This window comes from Anabas testudineus, chromosome 13, assembly GCF_900324465.2.
Source record: "Anabas testudineus chromosome 13, fAnaTes1.2, whole genome shotgun sequence".
Classification (NCBI taxonomy): Eukaryota; Metazoa; Chordata; class Actinopteri; order Anabantiformes; family Anabantidae; genus Anabas; species Anabas testudineus.
In genome coordinates this window covers 10,769,453-10,787,561 of record NC_046622.1, presented here as the reverse complement: position 1 = coordinate 10,787,561, position 18,109 = coordinate 10,769,453, and the positions used below count along the sequence as shown (strand labels likewise).

At 38.4% G+C, this 18,109-nt stretch overlaps 1 long non-coding RNA gene across 1 annotated transcript; it reads right to left on the bottom strand.

Annotated features, from left to right (window-relative positions):
• Positions 1-14,570: 14,570 nt before the first annotated feature.
• Positions 14,571-17,258, bottom strand: LOC113148592. The gene is made up of 6 exons (XR_003297448.2): positions 17,078-17,258; positions 16,234-16,266; positions 15,961-15,980; positions 15,748-15,780; positions 15,449-15,481; positions 14,571-15,113 (listed from the first exon to the last, which is right to left on the bottom strand). It is a non-coding gene; the product is annotated as an uncharacterized LOC113148592 (long non-coding RNA).
• Positions 17,259-18,109: the final 851 nt, after the last annotated feature.

The following is an 18,109-nucleotide window of genomic DNA, read 5'->3' as shown; positions in this document are numbered from 1 at the left end:
CTCCAATTCAGTTTTCACGAGTGAAAATCGTGTTGAAGTTTCCCGCCTCTCCCCTACAGTCTCCGTGGCAACGGCTGTGTCGGGTCACGTGATCAGGGCTGTTTATAAATCAGCGTCAGACACTTGTACAGGCTCGTGTGTAGTTAGCCTGTTTATGCTAGCGGCTCTTTGCTAACCTGCTTAAGTTTCTTCTACATACTTTTAGCTCTTTTTAACTAAACATTTTAACTTTACTTTTAACTGTTTAGATAAATTCAGCTGTGTTTAATCAACTTCAGCACATTTATTTCAGCTTTTTTAACTAAACATTTAACTTTACCTTTAACTGTTTAGATAAATTCAGCTATGTTTTATCAACTTCATCAAATCTATTTCAGCTTTTTTAACTAAATATTTAACTTTACCTTTAACTGTTTAGATAAATTCAGCTATGTTTTTATAACTTTAGCAAATCGTTTTCTGCTTTTTTAAGTTAACATTCAGGTGTTTTAGCTTCTTCTTCATATGTTTATCTCTGTTTAAACACTTCCTGTTTCTCTTCATCAACTTTCAGCAGTTCTTCATGAATCGATTCAGCGTTTCAGCATTCACAGTGCATTTTCTTCAGGAAATGCTTTATCTAGTTATCACTGTGAATGCTGTTGAGCATTCACAGTATTGTTATTGTAATCTTTATTATTATATATTATTATTATTCTTCCGTACGTTTTTTGGACTTTAACTACTCCTTCATACTTTGAGCTACAGAAACCGTTCAGGTATCAAAATGTTCAGCTTTTTAAGGAGAAGTGTGCTTCCATTCAGAATTTTTATAACTTTTATACTTTTTAAAATATTTAACTTTTAATAACTATTTTTTATAATGGATTCCTATGGGAGAGTCTCTTCAGCAACTCTTCAACTTCTTCTTCTTTCAGCTTTAACTACTTCAGCATACTTTCAGCTACAGAAATCATTCAGGTATCAAAATGTTCAGCTATTTCTGCTCTTTTAATCTTCCATTCAGTTTTTTAATATCTTTTATAGTTTTTCTATAATTTCAGTTTTTGTGACTTGATGTTTTTGGCTGATTTTGGACTTTATAATGGGAGTGAATGATGGAACGTTGGTGCAGCTAGAGTGGATGACGTCACAGCTTAGAGTGGAGAGGCCGATTTTTTAAAACCAAAATCTTTGTCAATAAACTGTCAGCACGGCCGCAATTTTCACTCTATCGGAATAATTTCTTCACAGAAACGTAGGTAAACTTGTCCTGATTCTGATAAGCTATTTATCTCAGCTCTGAGACAAATCGTTTTTTCTCTGTGAGCCTCAGAGTGACGGGAGTCCCCCTCCGCTCTCCCATTAGCGCCAATGTTAAATTCGGTCTGAGATTCTGTCCGACAAGCTGAAGAGTCCACTTGGATCTCTCGCTCCTGTGACCACAATTTTCAGTCCTCAAACATAAAATTCACACTAGTGGTTCATTAAAGTCTTGGCTCTCACGTAGTTAACTTTTTATGACGGTACCTATCGTAGTTTTGCTGAAAAAAGCCTGTTTGTAAAAGCTCCAAATCAGTTTTCAGGGGTGAAAATCTTGGCAGTTGAAGTTTCCCGCCTCTCCCCTACAGTCTCCGTGGCAACGGCTGTGTCGGGTCACGTGATCAGGGCTGTTTATAAATCAGCGTCAGACACTTGTACAGGCTCGTGTGTAGTTAGCATGTTTATGCTAGCGGCTCTTTGCTAACATGCTTCAGTTTCTTCTACTTTCAGCTCTTTTTAACTAAAAATATAACTTCAACTGGAATATTTTACTGTTTACATACATTCAGCTCTGTTTTATAAACTTCAACAAATCTATTTCAGCTTTTTAAAGTTAACATTCAGCTGTTTTAGCTTCTTCTTCATATGTTTAGCTTTGTTAAAACACTTCCTGTTTCTCTTCAGCTAATTTCAGCAGCGTTTTCAAACGTTTCAGTCTTTATCTAAATTAATGTTTAAATAAATTCACCTATGTTTTATCAACTTTAGCAAATTTATTTCAGCTTTTTTAACTTAACATTTAACTTTACTTTTAACTGTTTAGATAAATTCACCTATGTTTTATCAACTTTAGCAAATCTATTTCAGCTTTTTTAACTTAACATTTAACTTTACTTTTAACTGTTTAGATAAATTCAGCTATGTATTATAAACTTCAACAAATCGATTTCAGCTTTTTTAAGTTAACATTCAGCTGTTTTAGCTTCTTCTTCATATGTTTATCTCTGTTAAAACACTTCCTGTTTCTCTTCAGCTAATTTCAGCAGCGGTTTAAAACGTTTCATCAACTTTCAGCAGTTCTTCAGGAATCAATTTAATATATTAATTATCAATTATATCCATTATATTTTCACAATTTTCACCAATTATTGAAAAATGATTTCAACAAATCTAAATTTCTATTCAATTTTATTTGTATAGCATCAAATCACAGATCATTCCATCACCCCACAAATATGTTGCTCTTACATTGTTTAAGGTTTAAGATCTTACAAAATATAACTGAATATAGAATTATATAGAAAACCCAACAACGTCACCTAAGCAAACACTAGGTGACAGTGGAGAAGAAAAAAAAAACTTCCTTTAGAGGAGGAAACCTCAGAACCAGGCTCAGAGTGGGCGGCCATCTGCCTCAACCAGTTGGTAAAATTCCTTTGACCTAATTATTTTTCAGTAATATCTGTAATAATTTATTTATTTACATGTTTACATAACATTGCAAATCTTTAAAAATAATATTTGAAAAGCCAAAATTCATAGTGTATTTGTATTATATAACAATTTATAAAGTAGGCCTGAAAAATATATTGTTAACTGTTATTATTTACCGGGTTATTTAGTTTATTTCCATGAAGCAACTGATGTGACTAGTTTTCCCTGTTTGTCTGTTTCTTTTATCATTTAAAAAGGAAAGAGATAAGGGATAAAATAAAACAAAGAAAAACTCATTGTCATAGAATGCACAATACATAAAAATTATTTGTATAGTAATCAATGAAAATTATCTGGTGTAAATTTTGTCCTGAGATCACTGTATATTTTGGATCATTGCTGAAGCAGATTCTTTTGTATCGTAAGTCCAAAGTCCAACTTTCAACACAGTTCACATTTCAAGTGGCAGTTTCCAGTCGTCTGCTTAGTGTCTGACGTAGTGTAGCTGAAGCCTGAAACAGAAAGGGAATTAGAAACTTCACTTCTGACATCCCTGTACATGTAAATGCTAACATGCAATTCCTGCAATGTTTTTGTTAGTGTTCTAAGTTGAACAGGTCTGGTAAGCAGAAAGAAATACAGCTGATACCTTTAAAAGATGTTTAGGAGGAGTCTGATGCTGCACAGAGAAGTTCCTGTTAGTCCTTAAATGACTGAGAGATGACTCATCACTGGTCAGAGATGTTAGTTAGACTCCACTGAGCTGTTTATACAGTGACTGTCGTCCACATTGTGATGTGTAGGTAAGAAGATGGAGCTGATCCTGAAAGGAAAAAAAAAGTTGTAATATGTTTTATATTGGAACCAAGTAAAGTGAAGGAAATAAAACGCATTACAACTTACAAACGTATTACAAAACGTACATAAAAATAATATATATATATATGTATATGTGATGTATACAGAATAAAGATGAGGAAAACAACACTGTGAATGCTTGTATTGTGATTAAGTTAAGCATACATCATCATGTAGCACCTTGAACCCTGCTGCAGAGAAGTTTCCAGTGTTGACCAGGAGACATTTTAGAAACTCCTGAGAATCTTCAGTGCAAAGTGGAGAAGAAGAAGATCTGAGGGAAAAACTTAAATTGAATGACACTGACATAGTTTTGGCTACAACAGAAAACCCAAAGTCCAACAACACATCATAACTGTCTAATGTACACAAATTAATAGATGAATAAAAACATAACACTGAAAGTGCTGAGAAGTAACCCTGACCTTATAGTAGCATCTTATGTTGTATAGAAGACATAGTACTGGCTGGAAGAACATAGTAGTTATCCCAGAGGAGTAAGGAAGGTGAGGCAAAGGCTGGTAGGAATCATCTCGTCCTCTGCTCTGAAGAATTAAAGGGACCAGCAGCTGGTACAACGTTCCTCTGTGTGGTCCACAAGAGTCTGTTTTTTGATGGACTGCTAACATGGGGCTGCAGTGTGGTCTGTTGCAGCATGATGTGGTCTTGGTTATTGTGTTATTGATGCTCACAGAGCTGAAGCCAGGAAGGCAAAGGGTGCAAATGTCGTCACAGAGGACACAGGAGAGCTAATTCTCCTCTCCAAGAAAACAAAACTAAAAAAAAAATTATAGTATCTGGACAGATACAGTCTAGTGGGGATTTAGGTGGGACAGGGATGAGGGGTATCAGCTGATAGGTATCAGTAAGAAAATTACATGAAGAACTTGTATTTTTGTCAGTAAACAAATGAAACTTATAGTTTGTCACTTTCTTCCTCACCAAATAATATTGTGCTATAAGAATAGAAAAATAATACAAAAAGCAAATAGAACTGTGACATAACTAATGAAACCTAAATTTCAAACTTAAACTGTCAATGGTCCATTATCAAACATTTAACAAATACAATAAAATAAATCTAAAACACAAAAGCAACATTAGCCTACATTTGAAAGGGTATTTGTTTAAGAAAACATAAAAACCAAATAATAAAAAATAAACCATTTAGACAGTAACAGTCAGTGTTTCTTCTACCACTAAAATCTACCACTATACAAAAATAAATAAAGTATTTGTATTTTCTAATACTTTTGTAAGGCAGGACTGAACAATATGTTTTAAGTTAGCATCAATAGCACAAGATAAATACTCTATGTTCAAACGAGGGACTGTAACTGACAGATGTCTCCACATCCTTCTTTAAAACCATCTTTTGATTATTTTTCTGAATAAAATGTGTGTAATGTCTAAGACAAGTCATATTATGTTTGTAATGGCACCATGGAAAATCTTTCTTCCCTAAAAACATGGTAGTGATAAATCAGAGATTCACTGATACAAAGTGATTGTTCTGGTACAGTATTGTTCAGTCCTACCTTCAAAGTGTTTGCACATCATGGTTAGTCTTGGACTAAAACCCCATTAGTTCATATCTCCAAGTTTCAGCAGCCATGAACTGTCAGTCATATAAAGATTAACATGGGACAGGATTTCTCATTTAAGACAATTACATATGATGTTATACACAGTTTAGAGACTGTTTTGAAGAAACCAACTGGTTTTACTATTTGAAATCTGTACAACTAATGACTGCTGTGCTATACAGGAGGCTACTGGAGGGTTTAGATTAGCCCAAGGCTGAACACACAAATATGAAAAGACTTTCACCTACCGAACTGAAAACCCACTGTAATGATTTAAACTATATTTAAAATGGATTTTTATGAAATTCACAATAAATTAACACTGAAGAAATGTCCATTTGTAGTTTTAGTAGCACTAGTGGATGCCACTCTACTTTTTTAAATCATCATCCTTTAAGAAAGAATAATTTAATTTGCATGGAACAAGTCGATTCCTGTGTTTTTTTGAGTTTTGCACATAAACTTAATTTTAATCCATAGGTTTAATATAGTGTATTAGTTAGTATGTAGAAAACAGATAATAAAAAAGGAAATGATAATTATGAAAAAAGAAAAAAAAAAGTGGGGTATCAGCTGGTAGGTATCAGAAAGTATGTGTTACACCAAGAACACATACGTTCTGATGTATCTGATGTAAATAATCTGCTGGCAGCTGTGTACAGCAGCTACTAACACATGTTTGGCCTGTGCATTTACCAACCCAGACCCAGACCCACCCTGATAAATGCACAGGCCAAGACATGGCGAATGTGTGACCCATAAAAAGATAGACCAGAAAAAATGTGAACCATAATATGAATCAATAACCCTGATAAATACTTACCAAACCAAGTTTTCATTCTGTTCACTAAATATAACAATATGTTGTACAAGTCCATGATTAGATTTATTAGATGATTGTAACTGGTCAGTTGTTCAATCCAGCAGTGAATTCAAGTTTTCAGGTGTTAGGGGATCCTCTGGTCCACCCTCCCTCCCTCACAGCCTCAGTGAGACTGGAGCCTGGTAAAGTGTTGAAGCCAGGCTGCACAGAGGACCCCCTAGTTTGTTGTATACTTGATTACACTGCTGTATCTGTAACTTCTACCTTTCAACCCAAAGTAAATGGTTCATGATATTATTGTAAATATCCTTACGTCATTTATAGTAAACACAAAAGTATTGTTAATATCAAACTGTTTTTAGCACGATTGAATCAACTTCATCATTTTCTGTCATCATAGTACTGGTATTAATACTCCATGTAATGCAGTACTTTTACATAACATTCTAGTAAATCACATATGTTTTCTGTAAAACTCACCTGACCTTTTCATGAGGACAGCACACAGAACACAGGATCATGGTAACTGTAGTAGGTTCTCAGGACACCACAGTGACGACACTGACCTGGTTGTGAGATGAAAATGAGGTCCAGCAGTGTGTTCTTCTCAGTGGTAGCAGCAGTGATGACCTGTTCATATCCTCTGGACCTAAACATCTCCAGTATCGGCTTGCTAGCATGAGACAAAAGATTCTCATTGAAATCACCACAGACAATAATAGGTTGACAGTCCATGATCTCAAGTGCCTCCAGAAGACTTCCTAGGTTAGATAAGAAGGATGGTAAGCTGTAGTCAGGAGGTCTGTAGACAGCAGCAATAAGTGCAGGCAGTGGAGCTTCAACCTTTAAAGCCACAAACTCAAGGTCAGTCACATTATGTACATACTGTTTCTCATGCACTTGAATGTGGTCTTTGACATAAACAGCAACTCCACCTCCACCTCTGTTTGCCATGTTTGGAAACCGTGTGTAGGACAGGTGCCTGTTCCGTTTGAACATGTTGTAGCCGTCTAGAAGGAGACTCTCTGCAACAAAGGAACCCTGTAGATGAGTTTCTGTGAGACACAAGACATCTGCAAGACACAACTCATGATGGTGTTTTATGTCTGTGATATGAGATGCTAGCCCTTCTGTGTTATGGTGAACAATGGTCAGAGTGTCATGTCTGCTCAGTGTGGGACTTATCTGAAGAAGAGGCATCATTTCATCCAAGCTCACTTGTCTCATGGTTTCCAGGGCAGCAGTGATTTCTGGGTTGGCATAGATTTTCCTCTCGTCCATGTCCAGCAGATGTAGTCCAGTGAGAGACGTCACCCTGCTGAGAGCAACATAAGCCATACCAGCTTCAAAGATGTGCTTCAGTGACACTACAGCTGATGTTGTGGTCATACCCTGAACCTTGTGAATTGTACATGCAAATGCCAGCTTGATGGGGAACTGTCTCCGTACAACTCCTTTCTGCTTCAGATTCTCCTCAGCTCTGTCTATGTACACAAGGTCGTCTGCGGCTGCTCTAGTAGGACAATTCCTTCTAGCTGATCTTTCATTCATCTGCAATCCAAGCTTAGTGACATGTGAGTTTGTTCCAGAGGTAACAACCCTGACAAGAGTGGCAAACGAACCGTTCACTAAACCCTGAGAAACATCGAGGTTCCTAGTGAGCATAACACGGGCACCCTCAGCAACTTGTAGTGTGTCTGATAACTCGTTCTTACCTCCTTTCAGTGGTGTGGTCTGGAGAGACATTCTACCAGTCTGTGGGTCCTTTTTGTAGTCCTCTGCATCAATGGTAACAGTGTGAGTGTGGAGCAGAGACAGTGTGGCTGTGTTGTGTTTGTCTACCTGTTTGTTTGTTGCAAAAATGTGCAGGACGTCAGTGGGACAAAGACTCGGTTCAGTGACAGCCTGGGACAACAAGGTTCTGTCTTCATCTGACAACTCCTCTGATTTTTCCTTCACACGGATCCTGTTCAGCATGTCCGCAAAGGCCACATCATCCTTCTGACGCATTATCTCAGTGAGAGTGATCATTTGGAAGTGTTCCTGCCACAGGTCGATCTGCGATGGGTCGTGGACACATAGAGGTTTGGACTGTCTCACTGGTGGAAGCTGATAAAAGTCTCCAACGGCTAAAACAGACATTCCTCCAAATGGTTTGTAACTGCCTTTGATCTGCTTGAGTCTGGCATCAACATAGGCAAAAAGAGGTTTAGACACCATGGACACTTCATCAATGACAATGATCTCAGCATTTAACAGGTCTGCTCTGACTTCGTCCAGCTGGTTACCCAGTCCTTGAAATGGAGGTTTCAGGCTTCTCGGCAGTTTGAGCAGTGAGTGCAGTGTTGTACCTGATATGTTGAAGGCTGCAGTTCCAGTAAAGGACGTCAACAGGACAGTGGGACCTGACATGTCAGCCTCGTCAGAGTGTCTCGGCAGTCTGCTCAGTATCTTAGAGGCCTCTGAATGGATGCATTTGATGAGGTGAGACTTTCCAGTTCCAGCACCACCATTGATGTAGAAGAAGAACTGCTCTGGATTCAGACCACACACACGTTTTATGCACCAGTCTCTGACTCTATAGAACACACAGGCCTGTTTCTGGTTCAGATTCTGATACATTTGCCGTAGCACAGTGGGATCGATAGCAGGGGGTTCTCTCATGGCTCGGACTTCTGTTGCGACATTAGCCTGACGACTGTAGTCTGGAACGTTCTCCTGTTCTCTTTCATCCTGTCTCTCTCTTACTTCCAGTTCATCATTACACTCCAACCTCACAAGTTCCGACTCAGGTGCCAGATTACACCATTCGTCAATCACACCTCTGTTCTGTTCATACTCTTCAATGGCTTCTTCAATCTCTTTACTGTTCTTCTCATATTTGTTCTTGTTTCGTTTGACGATGGCCTTGACAGTCTCAGGATGTTCAGAGTATGGAAGTCGTACACAGCCACTGTTGTGGAAGGACTCATATGTGGGTAGGTAAGGTCTTTTCAGCTCCAGCTCTGATCGATGTGGAAGGTACAGCTTTAGTAATGCTCCATAGAATTTCTCTGGATATTTTTTCTCTGATGGACGGTAGAATCTGATGACAGCAGGCTTATCATGTTTTCTCATTTGAACAAACCCCATCTCGTTCAGCAGTGGCAAAACGTCTTTGCTTTTGTTCTGTTGGCCATAGACAAACCTGCATGTAGCTGCAAAGTCAGCCAAGCACATCACCTCAAACTCTGGAGTTTCTGGTCTGCACTTGTATTTGTCAATCAGAGTGGTCATCCACACATTCTCACTGTCTGGTGTCGTGTCCTCTAACTGTGAAATGGGACGACTCATTTTCACTGCGTTGTCATCAGTCGGTATGAAGACGAAACCACGGGAACACTTTTTCATGTTGATGCCACATGCACGAGCCACACACTCCTGAGCGCTGATCTCTCTCTTTTTTGAATATGCCTGCATGACTGCCCTCATTTCATCACATTCGTTGACGCTTTCTGTGTTGGAGTTCTGAATGACTGTTTTCAGGTACTCGGACAGTCCACTCTCGTTCTTACACATGTATGAACACAGGTACACCACAACACTTCCAGGGTTTAAGATGTACGACAGATCTAAGTTTCCATCCCAGGCTTCCAGCAGATGTGGATTATATGCATTTACCCAACAGTCCTTTGGATCACGCTTTAGTATCACTTTGCTGGATTTCATCACCAAACACAGACATCGTTCATACTCTGTGAGTGTTAAATCACATCGAGTGAGGAGCTGCTCTAAACTCAGTGAAGCGACTTCAGGTTCATTCAGTAGTCTGTTCAATGGTCTGAGTTTGTTCTTTGCTTCTTCCAGTGCCACTGACTCATCTCCTCTTTCTTTTGGTCTTACTATCATTGTCCTGTTGGCTGGTGGCTTGGGAAACCCAAAACGACAATCAGCTCCGATGTATTTGAAACAGGACCTTGAGTGGTTTCTGCTGTGAACTTGCACTTCTGTGACTTTCTTGTACAGTTCAGGTTGTGTGCGTTGGTCAGGAAGCTGAGCCGTCATGTACTTGGACACAAAATTACACACTGTTCGATCATCATCTTTTTCAAACACAGGTGCACCTTCTACCCACAGAAGACAGTGTATATGAGGGGAACCACGATTCTGAAACTCAAGTCTTATGAAATGATCCACGACTCTCCCAAGGACAGCGTTTGATAAGATCAAATCTCTGAACAAGGCTTCAACACGTTTATCAAACATGCGCATCACTGTGACAGGATTGCTTCTCAGTATGTCTGTTTTTTCTGTCCAGCTCAGCTCATCAAAGTTGACTTCTTCACCCTGCTGATGTTTTATTGCCTCAATCACTTCAGGCCAACGCATTTCTGCTGCCGAGAATGTGCAAAAGAAAGTAGGAGTTCCCAACTGTCTGATCATGGCAAAAAGGTCTTTGGTTGTTTTCTCCCAGTATGCTGGTGTTCCTCTGAGTGGCTGCATGAATCTGATAGCATCTTTGTTTCTTACCAGTTTCTCAACCTCTCGTTTATCTCGTAACATTCTAGATGTTATTCTGCGTCCATCTCTGGTCACAGGTTTTCCTTTGCGTAATTGTATGGTCATGCTGGAAGTAGCCAAGTGGATTTCAGTCACAAACTGTGCAAAAAACAAGTAGTTTGTGTCTCTGGCAAAGCGTTCATCAATACAGAAAAGCCTGGATTTAAAATATTTGCTTGGTGTTAATTTAATGGGTCTTTTTGCATCCAGAGTGTTCTGACCAGTAGGAAACTGAACGGGGAAAGCCATGGCCTCCAGATTAGGTGTTTTAAAGAAGCTTACTGGATTGTTTCTTTCTGCTGGAGCAACAGAGTAGATCCCTTCACTGAAACATAAAATCTCCTCAGCAACATCAGGCGGCTGCAGACACGATTCTAAAGCCAGACCTCCGTTAGGCATGTCACCTTCCTGTTCTGTGTCAACTCTCGGCTCCTCAGGTTGATCATCATCATGTGGCAGCAAGTCAGTGTGTTGTTGCTCATGTTCAGGATCATTTTCGTGTAGTGCACTATTTTCACACCTCTCTATTTGCATGAGATCATCTTCCCCATATTCAGCATCATCCATTGTTTCACACTCATCATCATCATCATCATCATCTGGAAGTGTTGGATCACATAACTCAGGATCATCTCTTATAACTATGTCCTCATACTCTGGATGAATGTGCTTGAGTTTAAGCAGAGCCTGCACAAGTTTAGACCAGGTTACAGTCTGGAACATCTGATGACCTTTGTAACACAAGCGTCTCTTCAGTTTCACTCTCAGGACCTGGGACTCACTTCTCACTCTGGGTAAAGCATCAACTGTTTCCTGGACCTCAGATGGGACACACACAACATTACCATGTATTGCTCTCTGTCTGCCTTTGGGAAGAGGAACAATCTTAGCGAATGGGATGCACTTTGCAATGAGATGTCTCTCCAGTATGTTCAGATCAGACAGTTCAGCTGGAATGTCAGCAAGTTCCAAGTTGTTGGCTACAGCAAGGTGTGGCATGGCTCCTTTCTTAAGATGGTTATGACATGTGTGACAAATCCACTCTTTCTTTCTCTCATCAGGCACCTTACACTGTTGGTCATTTGTGCAGACATCATCACAAACATGAACATACTTTCCAGTCAGGCAAGTTGAAACCATATCTTCATTTTTAGTGTACGCTGATCTTTTACAGAGTTGTACTTGGTTTGGAAATGACGCCTTGTGACAGACAGTGCACACATAAGTGGGACCGGCCTTTATTTGAGATCTGAAAACAGCTGTGGCCTCTTGGATCAAACTGTTGTCAAACTGTGGACGTGTAGGAATATTAAAGCGTCTGTATTTCCTTTTTACTTTCATTGCACATCTCATGTTGTGCATAATCCTGAATGCAAGATTGTTTCTATACCTGTTCCTCATCAGTTGTTTCATGAGTTCTCTGTGTCGAATCCTGAATGCTTTGTCATGTTGATAATGCTGAGTCATATATGATCGCTGCCTTCGTCTAAAGTCAGCATTGTCTCTGTATCGTTCAGTTATATAGCGTTTTTGTTTCTGCATAAAATCAGCATCACCTCTGTATCGTTCTGTCATATACTGTTTAGTATACTGATTTTGTTTTTGCCTAAAACCAACATCACCTCTGTATCTGTCAGTTATATAGCGTTTTTGTTTCTCCATAAAACCAACATCATCTCTGTATCGCTCAGTTATATAGCGTCTTTGTTTTTGCCTAAAACCAATATCATCTCTGTATCGTTCAGTTATATAGCGTCTTTGTTTTTGCCTAAAACCAACATCATCTCTGTACTGGGTTTTTCTGTTCATTTTTTTCTTTTGTCTTAATTCAGGATCATTTTGATATTTCCTGCTGACGTAGGATTTCTTCTTTGCCCTGTACGTTTCATCTGAAGCATACTTTTCACTTTCTTTCCTTTTTTGCTTCTCTTTTCTTTGTGGTGCTTTCTCTGAGAGCATCTGTCTTCTTTTAAACCTCTTCCTTCTGCTTTTACTAAGTTTTGACAGCTTACAAGAGGATTCGTGGAGATCACCAGTATTTGTCTTTGCAGTAGACGAGCTTGCCTCACTGTCATGTGATGTAACAGATGTGGTGTGACTGGGCATCTCAGGGTTGGTGTTTTCACAAAGACCAGTGGTGGTAGACTTTGATTCAGTAGTAGCATCATCCAATGGAGCAGGAGTCACAGCTGTGTGAGGTGTAGGTCTGCTTTCTGTCTGTTGGATAGCATCATTCAGGTTGTAAAAGTTCACCGGCTTCAGTTCATAGGTACAGGAGGACTGTGTGCCCAAAACGTGGTGACATCTGGTGAGCCTGTCAATCATATCACTGAGATGTGTGAATGTGAGCATTACAGCGGTACCAGTACTGTTCGATCCCAGAGGTAGAGGCAAACCTGTGGCTGTTCTCGAGTGAGGATCAAAAAACCCATACTTGTTTGATCTGGTTCTGAACACTGCGATACATAACCCTGTCATCAGCAGCAATGCGTACTCCACATCTGATAACAAACAGCTCAAACCTGCTTCAAGGTCAAGGAAACTGTCCACAGCTCCAGGTAAAGGTCCTCCAAATGTGCCGTAGCGAGAATGTTGTGTCATGTCTACATGATACACATGTCTGCGTGCAGAAGCTTCATCAGGGAGCTCATCAGTAGCCAGATGTATATTAGCAGGAAACCTTTTTCTGGCCTCTTTATACATCACATCACCTTTATCCAAGACAAGGTCAAGATCTGCTCTGGTCAGGTTTTCATCCTCATGAAGGAATGCTAGAAAGGTCAGCGAGTTACAGGTACACTGGCTGTTTCTGGAGCTACCGTACCTCATAGAAGCCTGGCTGCGGGATGCACGTACACGTGTTTCAGAAGGCTGATCTTCCAGGTTTACACTGTGTGCATGACAAGGTCCAGCTACACATGCAGGGTCACTGTGGTTACCTCTCTTTTCCTTTGGTACATGTAGAACACTACTTTCTCCTCTGTCATTTACCTGGTGTGTGTTAGAAGGTCCAGCTACACATACAGCATCACTCTGACGTCCTCTGGTCACAGTATCATCATACGAACCTCTTGACACAGCTTTCTCATCATGTACACCTGCCTCTTGTACACTTACAGAACCAGGACATTCTGCTTCTTCACGTGTTGCTGCACAGTCAGAATCCTTCAGCTTCTTCCACTGCAGTTTTACAGCCTGAGACTTCTTACTCTTCCTCGGCATCGTGTTTCAAATTCACAAATATAAAACAATACAACTGGTCTTACTGACTTCAGTAGAGCTGAGATTTCCCTTTTTAAAGCCTGCGTTTAAGTTGAAAGTTCTGTTACTATGGGATTTAAAACTATCCAATTTATTTAAATCAATATGGGTAATAAGCTTTTAAAGAGCTCACAAATTTAAAAGTCTTTAATTTAGTGAATTGAGAATGAAAAAAGTGAAATATGAATCACACAAATGAATGAATGAAGTCCAACTGTGTTGATAATAGTTTTCACTAATCCTCAGAACAATAGTCTATTATCAGTAGTGGATCCTTTACTTGCTATGACCTGTGCTCAACTCTTTGCACTTACCAGCAGAATAACCTTTATACTATTCTAGTCTCACTTCACTGTTAACAGTTTATGTTCAGTCACAGCTGTGACACTGATGAGATGAGAGCTTCTGGAGCAGCTTCCACCACTTGATGACGACACTCAGGAGTCAGGAAGACAGGAAACAGTCACTTCCAATCAATACAGCTCCTGCTGCAACTGTTGTTTTATTTGTGTTTTTAACACAACAGGTGAATTTTTCCAACAGTTATACAGATATTTGCTTCAATACAGACCTGGGTACAAACCTGGAGAAGTGAGGAACACTCGACAGCAGTAAGACTCAGGAACAGCTACAGTGCTCAGTGTTTTTCAGTCCTGTTCAATGATGTAACTATGGCTGCGTTTTATCAGTAATAAAAGTTTAAATTTAGCTGAGCAATTGGAGATCAATGACAAATAAGAAAAAAAATAGCAAATATATATTCAAATAATTTTAAAGAGATTTTATCTTACTTAATGATTTAAATCAATAAATTCCAATTTCAATTAGCAATGAAAATTTTACTGTAAAAATTTATTTAGCCAATGGAAAAGATGATATGACCTGAGACCAATAAAATAGGGCAGAATATAGTAATCAATATGATAAGATATGAAAATAAGGCAGCGAATATGGTTCCTGAAAAAGACACTGCAGTGAATATGGTTCCTGAAAAAGACAATGCTGTGAATATAATTCTTGTAAACACAATGCTTTGAAAATATTTCTTGTATAGACAATGCTTTGAAAATATTTCTTGTATAGACAATGCTTTGAAAATATTTCTTGTATAGACAATGCTTTGAAAATATTTCTTGTATAGACAATGCTTTGAAAATAGTTCTTGTAAAGACAATGCTTTGAAAATAGTTCTTGTATAGACAATGCTTTGAAAATAGTATGTTCTTGAAATATTGTTCTTGAAAATATAGGGGCCTCAAAGGGCTTTAGGGGCCTCGAAGGGCATAGGGGCCACGAAGGGCAAAGACAGAGTTCATGGCTATAGAGTAGAGGGATAGACAGACAGAGGGGTTGCTGGAACTGCACAGCACCTGCAAGAAAAAAAGAAGAAGAAAGAAATCAGTAGGAAAATAAACATGTACAATGTCAATCTTTATTCAAAGTCTAGGCTTTGAATAATTTGATATAATGACAATATTTAAGCAATCATCTCATACTCATGTGCATTTCCTATTGTGGTGTGAAACAAAACTTTTTTCATAAATCAAACATTTTGCTGCTCAATCCTTTTAATACTTACGGTTATCATGGTGGATAATTTACTGTATGTAATGAAAATTGATACTGGATGGAGAGATCATTCTAAATTGCAATCAAGAACAAAACTGTGTGCTGCTTGTAACAGTGTGAGTTTGTATTAACTTACGATCAGAGTTGGCCTGGAGTCCACGGGAGCAGGCTACAAGGAGATATATGAGGAAGGGAGAAAGAGTTGTATTTAGGTTCATTTCAGAAATGAACATAAATTCTCTACATGTCAGGATGGATAACTGATAAAGACTGGTTATTACTGGAGTAATACCTGTATTAATATTCTGTATCAAGAACCAAACTGTGCGCTATTTGTGTAATGAAAATTGATACTGGATGGAGAGATCATTCTAGATTGCAATCAAGAACAAAACTGTGTGCTGCTTGTAACAGTGTGAGTTTGTATTAACTTACGATCAGAGTTGGCCTGGAGTCCACGGGAGCAGGCTACAAGGAGATATATGAGGAAGGGAGAAAGAGTTGTGTTTAGGTTCATTTCAGAAATGAACATAAATTCTCTACATGTCAGGATGGATAACTGATAAAGACTGGTTATTACTGGAGTAATACCTGTATTAATATTCTGTATCAAGAACCAAACTGTGCGCTATTTGTGTGTTAACTTACAGTCAGTTATTCTGGAGTCACTAACACAGTGATGCACCGGCAAACCGAGGAAGGGAGAGAGAGCTGTGTTTAGATTCATTTCAGAAACTTAATATAAATCATCTCTACATTTATTAAACTCTGATTTATTACAAAGTCACATAAAACACAGATGTGCATTAAAACATGTCTCTGTGTCATGTGCTAGTTCTCATTTTGTTGTCTGCTATGCTCACTTAGCAAGTTAATTACAAATTAACACCTTAAACAGTCACAGTTTATTTCTGTACTTACCAACAACAATTGTGCACACACCAAATGCTTTGTCTAAAAGAGGAAACAATATTTCAGGTCTATGTACAGTAACTACTTTAAAGCACTAGATATAGAAATATGGACACTACAGATATCTGCGTCTTTGTACAGAGAGTTTCCACTGCATAGCAACAGTTGGAAGGTGGCGGGAAAAATGTGGACCGCTGATTGGTCAGAGAGAAGCGTCTCTAACGCTGATTGGTCAAAAATAAGTGTCTCTAACGCTGATTGGTCAGAGAGAAGAGTCTCTAACGCTCCGAGCCCTGAAGAAGTCTCCATTAACTCAACTTTAGTGAAAATAAACTTGTCTCTTTACTTTGATAAATAACCACTTAGAATTAAAACCAGTTCCAGTTTCTACTACACTGAGTGAACAGAGAGTCAAGTCAAGTAGAGCCCTGTAGAGTTGAGCTGCTAATTACTATGCAGTGGGAAAATGCTCTTGAGCTATTGAGCTGACAGAAACAGTTGAAACTTACAGAACCTTTTACAAACCTTTTCATTTGTTCATTTCATAGTAAAAGCTTAAACGGTTCTCAGTTGAAAAATTAAAAAATTAAGTAGTCTCACCCGCTAACATGTCTTTATACTAGCATTGGCAATAGTCGTTAGCTGTTCGCTAGCCGCTACCAGTTAGCGCTAGCCCGTTAGAAAGCTACCTAGCTAGCGTTAACTTATTGACAATTACGCCTTTAAGATAATACTCACTGACGTGGACTTTTGTGATTTGATTTATGTTCGATTATGTTTAACTTTCATACTTATGTTTAAAAAACTTAAAAACCATTAATGTCTGAGAAGAGAATCAGTATCGACTACTTACCGGCAAAGACAACAAAGGAATGAACGGCGGTTTTCGCGCGAAGCTGAGGAAAATACATGTGGAGTTCAGGGGCACTCGGAAATTCCGGCGTTTGACAGAGTCGAGTTTTTAGGCAATTCAAGGAAACATAAAAAAAACATGATAAAGTGAATTTTAACATCCAAAACACGACACGAATTGATGCTTGTGGCTCAGTGGGTTAATTTTATAGTAATTAAATACATATGCTGTTATGTCTTATTAATATTTTATTTTTATTCTTGATTATATTTAATATATAGTAAATATATATATATATATATATATATATATATATATATATATATATATATATATATATATATATATATATATATATATATATATATGGATAGATAGATAGATAGATAGATATAGTGACTGACTGACTGAGTGTGACACACACTCAGTTGTCTAGTGGGGCGGTTGGGGGGACAGGGCATCAACTCCTGTTGATGGGCAGAATAAGAAGTTGTGTTGTCCAGTTGTCCAGTTGTGTTAGTGTTATTGTCAATGTGCTGTGTAGAATTGAGTTGATGTGAGACCAAGAATTTATTTGAAGTTAATCAGAATCTGTTCTTTATGGTCTTCATGAGAAAACTTATGCAAATGTTTGCTTCAACTGTGTTGGTTGCATTACTGGACCGACCTGGAGTTGTATCCTGTGGCCACAATTTTCAATCCTCAAATATAAAATTCACACTAGTGGTTCATTAAAGTCTTGGCTCCCAGGTGGTTCACTTTTCATGACGATACCTATCTCTTACAGTCTCTTTGCAAACCTGCTTCAGTTTCGTCTACATACTTTCAGCTATTTTTACCTAATCTAATCTCAACTTTACCTGTAACTGGAATATTTTACTGTTTAGATAAATTCAGCTATGTTTTATTAACTTCAGCAAATCTATTTCAGCTTTTTTTAAGTTAACATTCAGCTGTTTTAGCTTCTTCTTCATATGTTTATCTCTGTTAAAACACTTCCTGTTTCTTTTCAGCTAATTTCAGCAGCGTTTT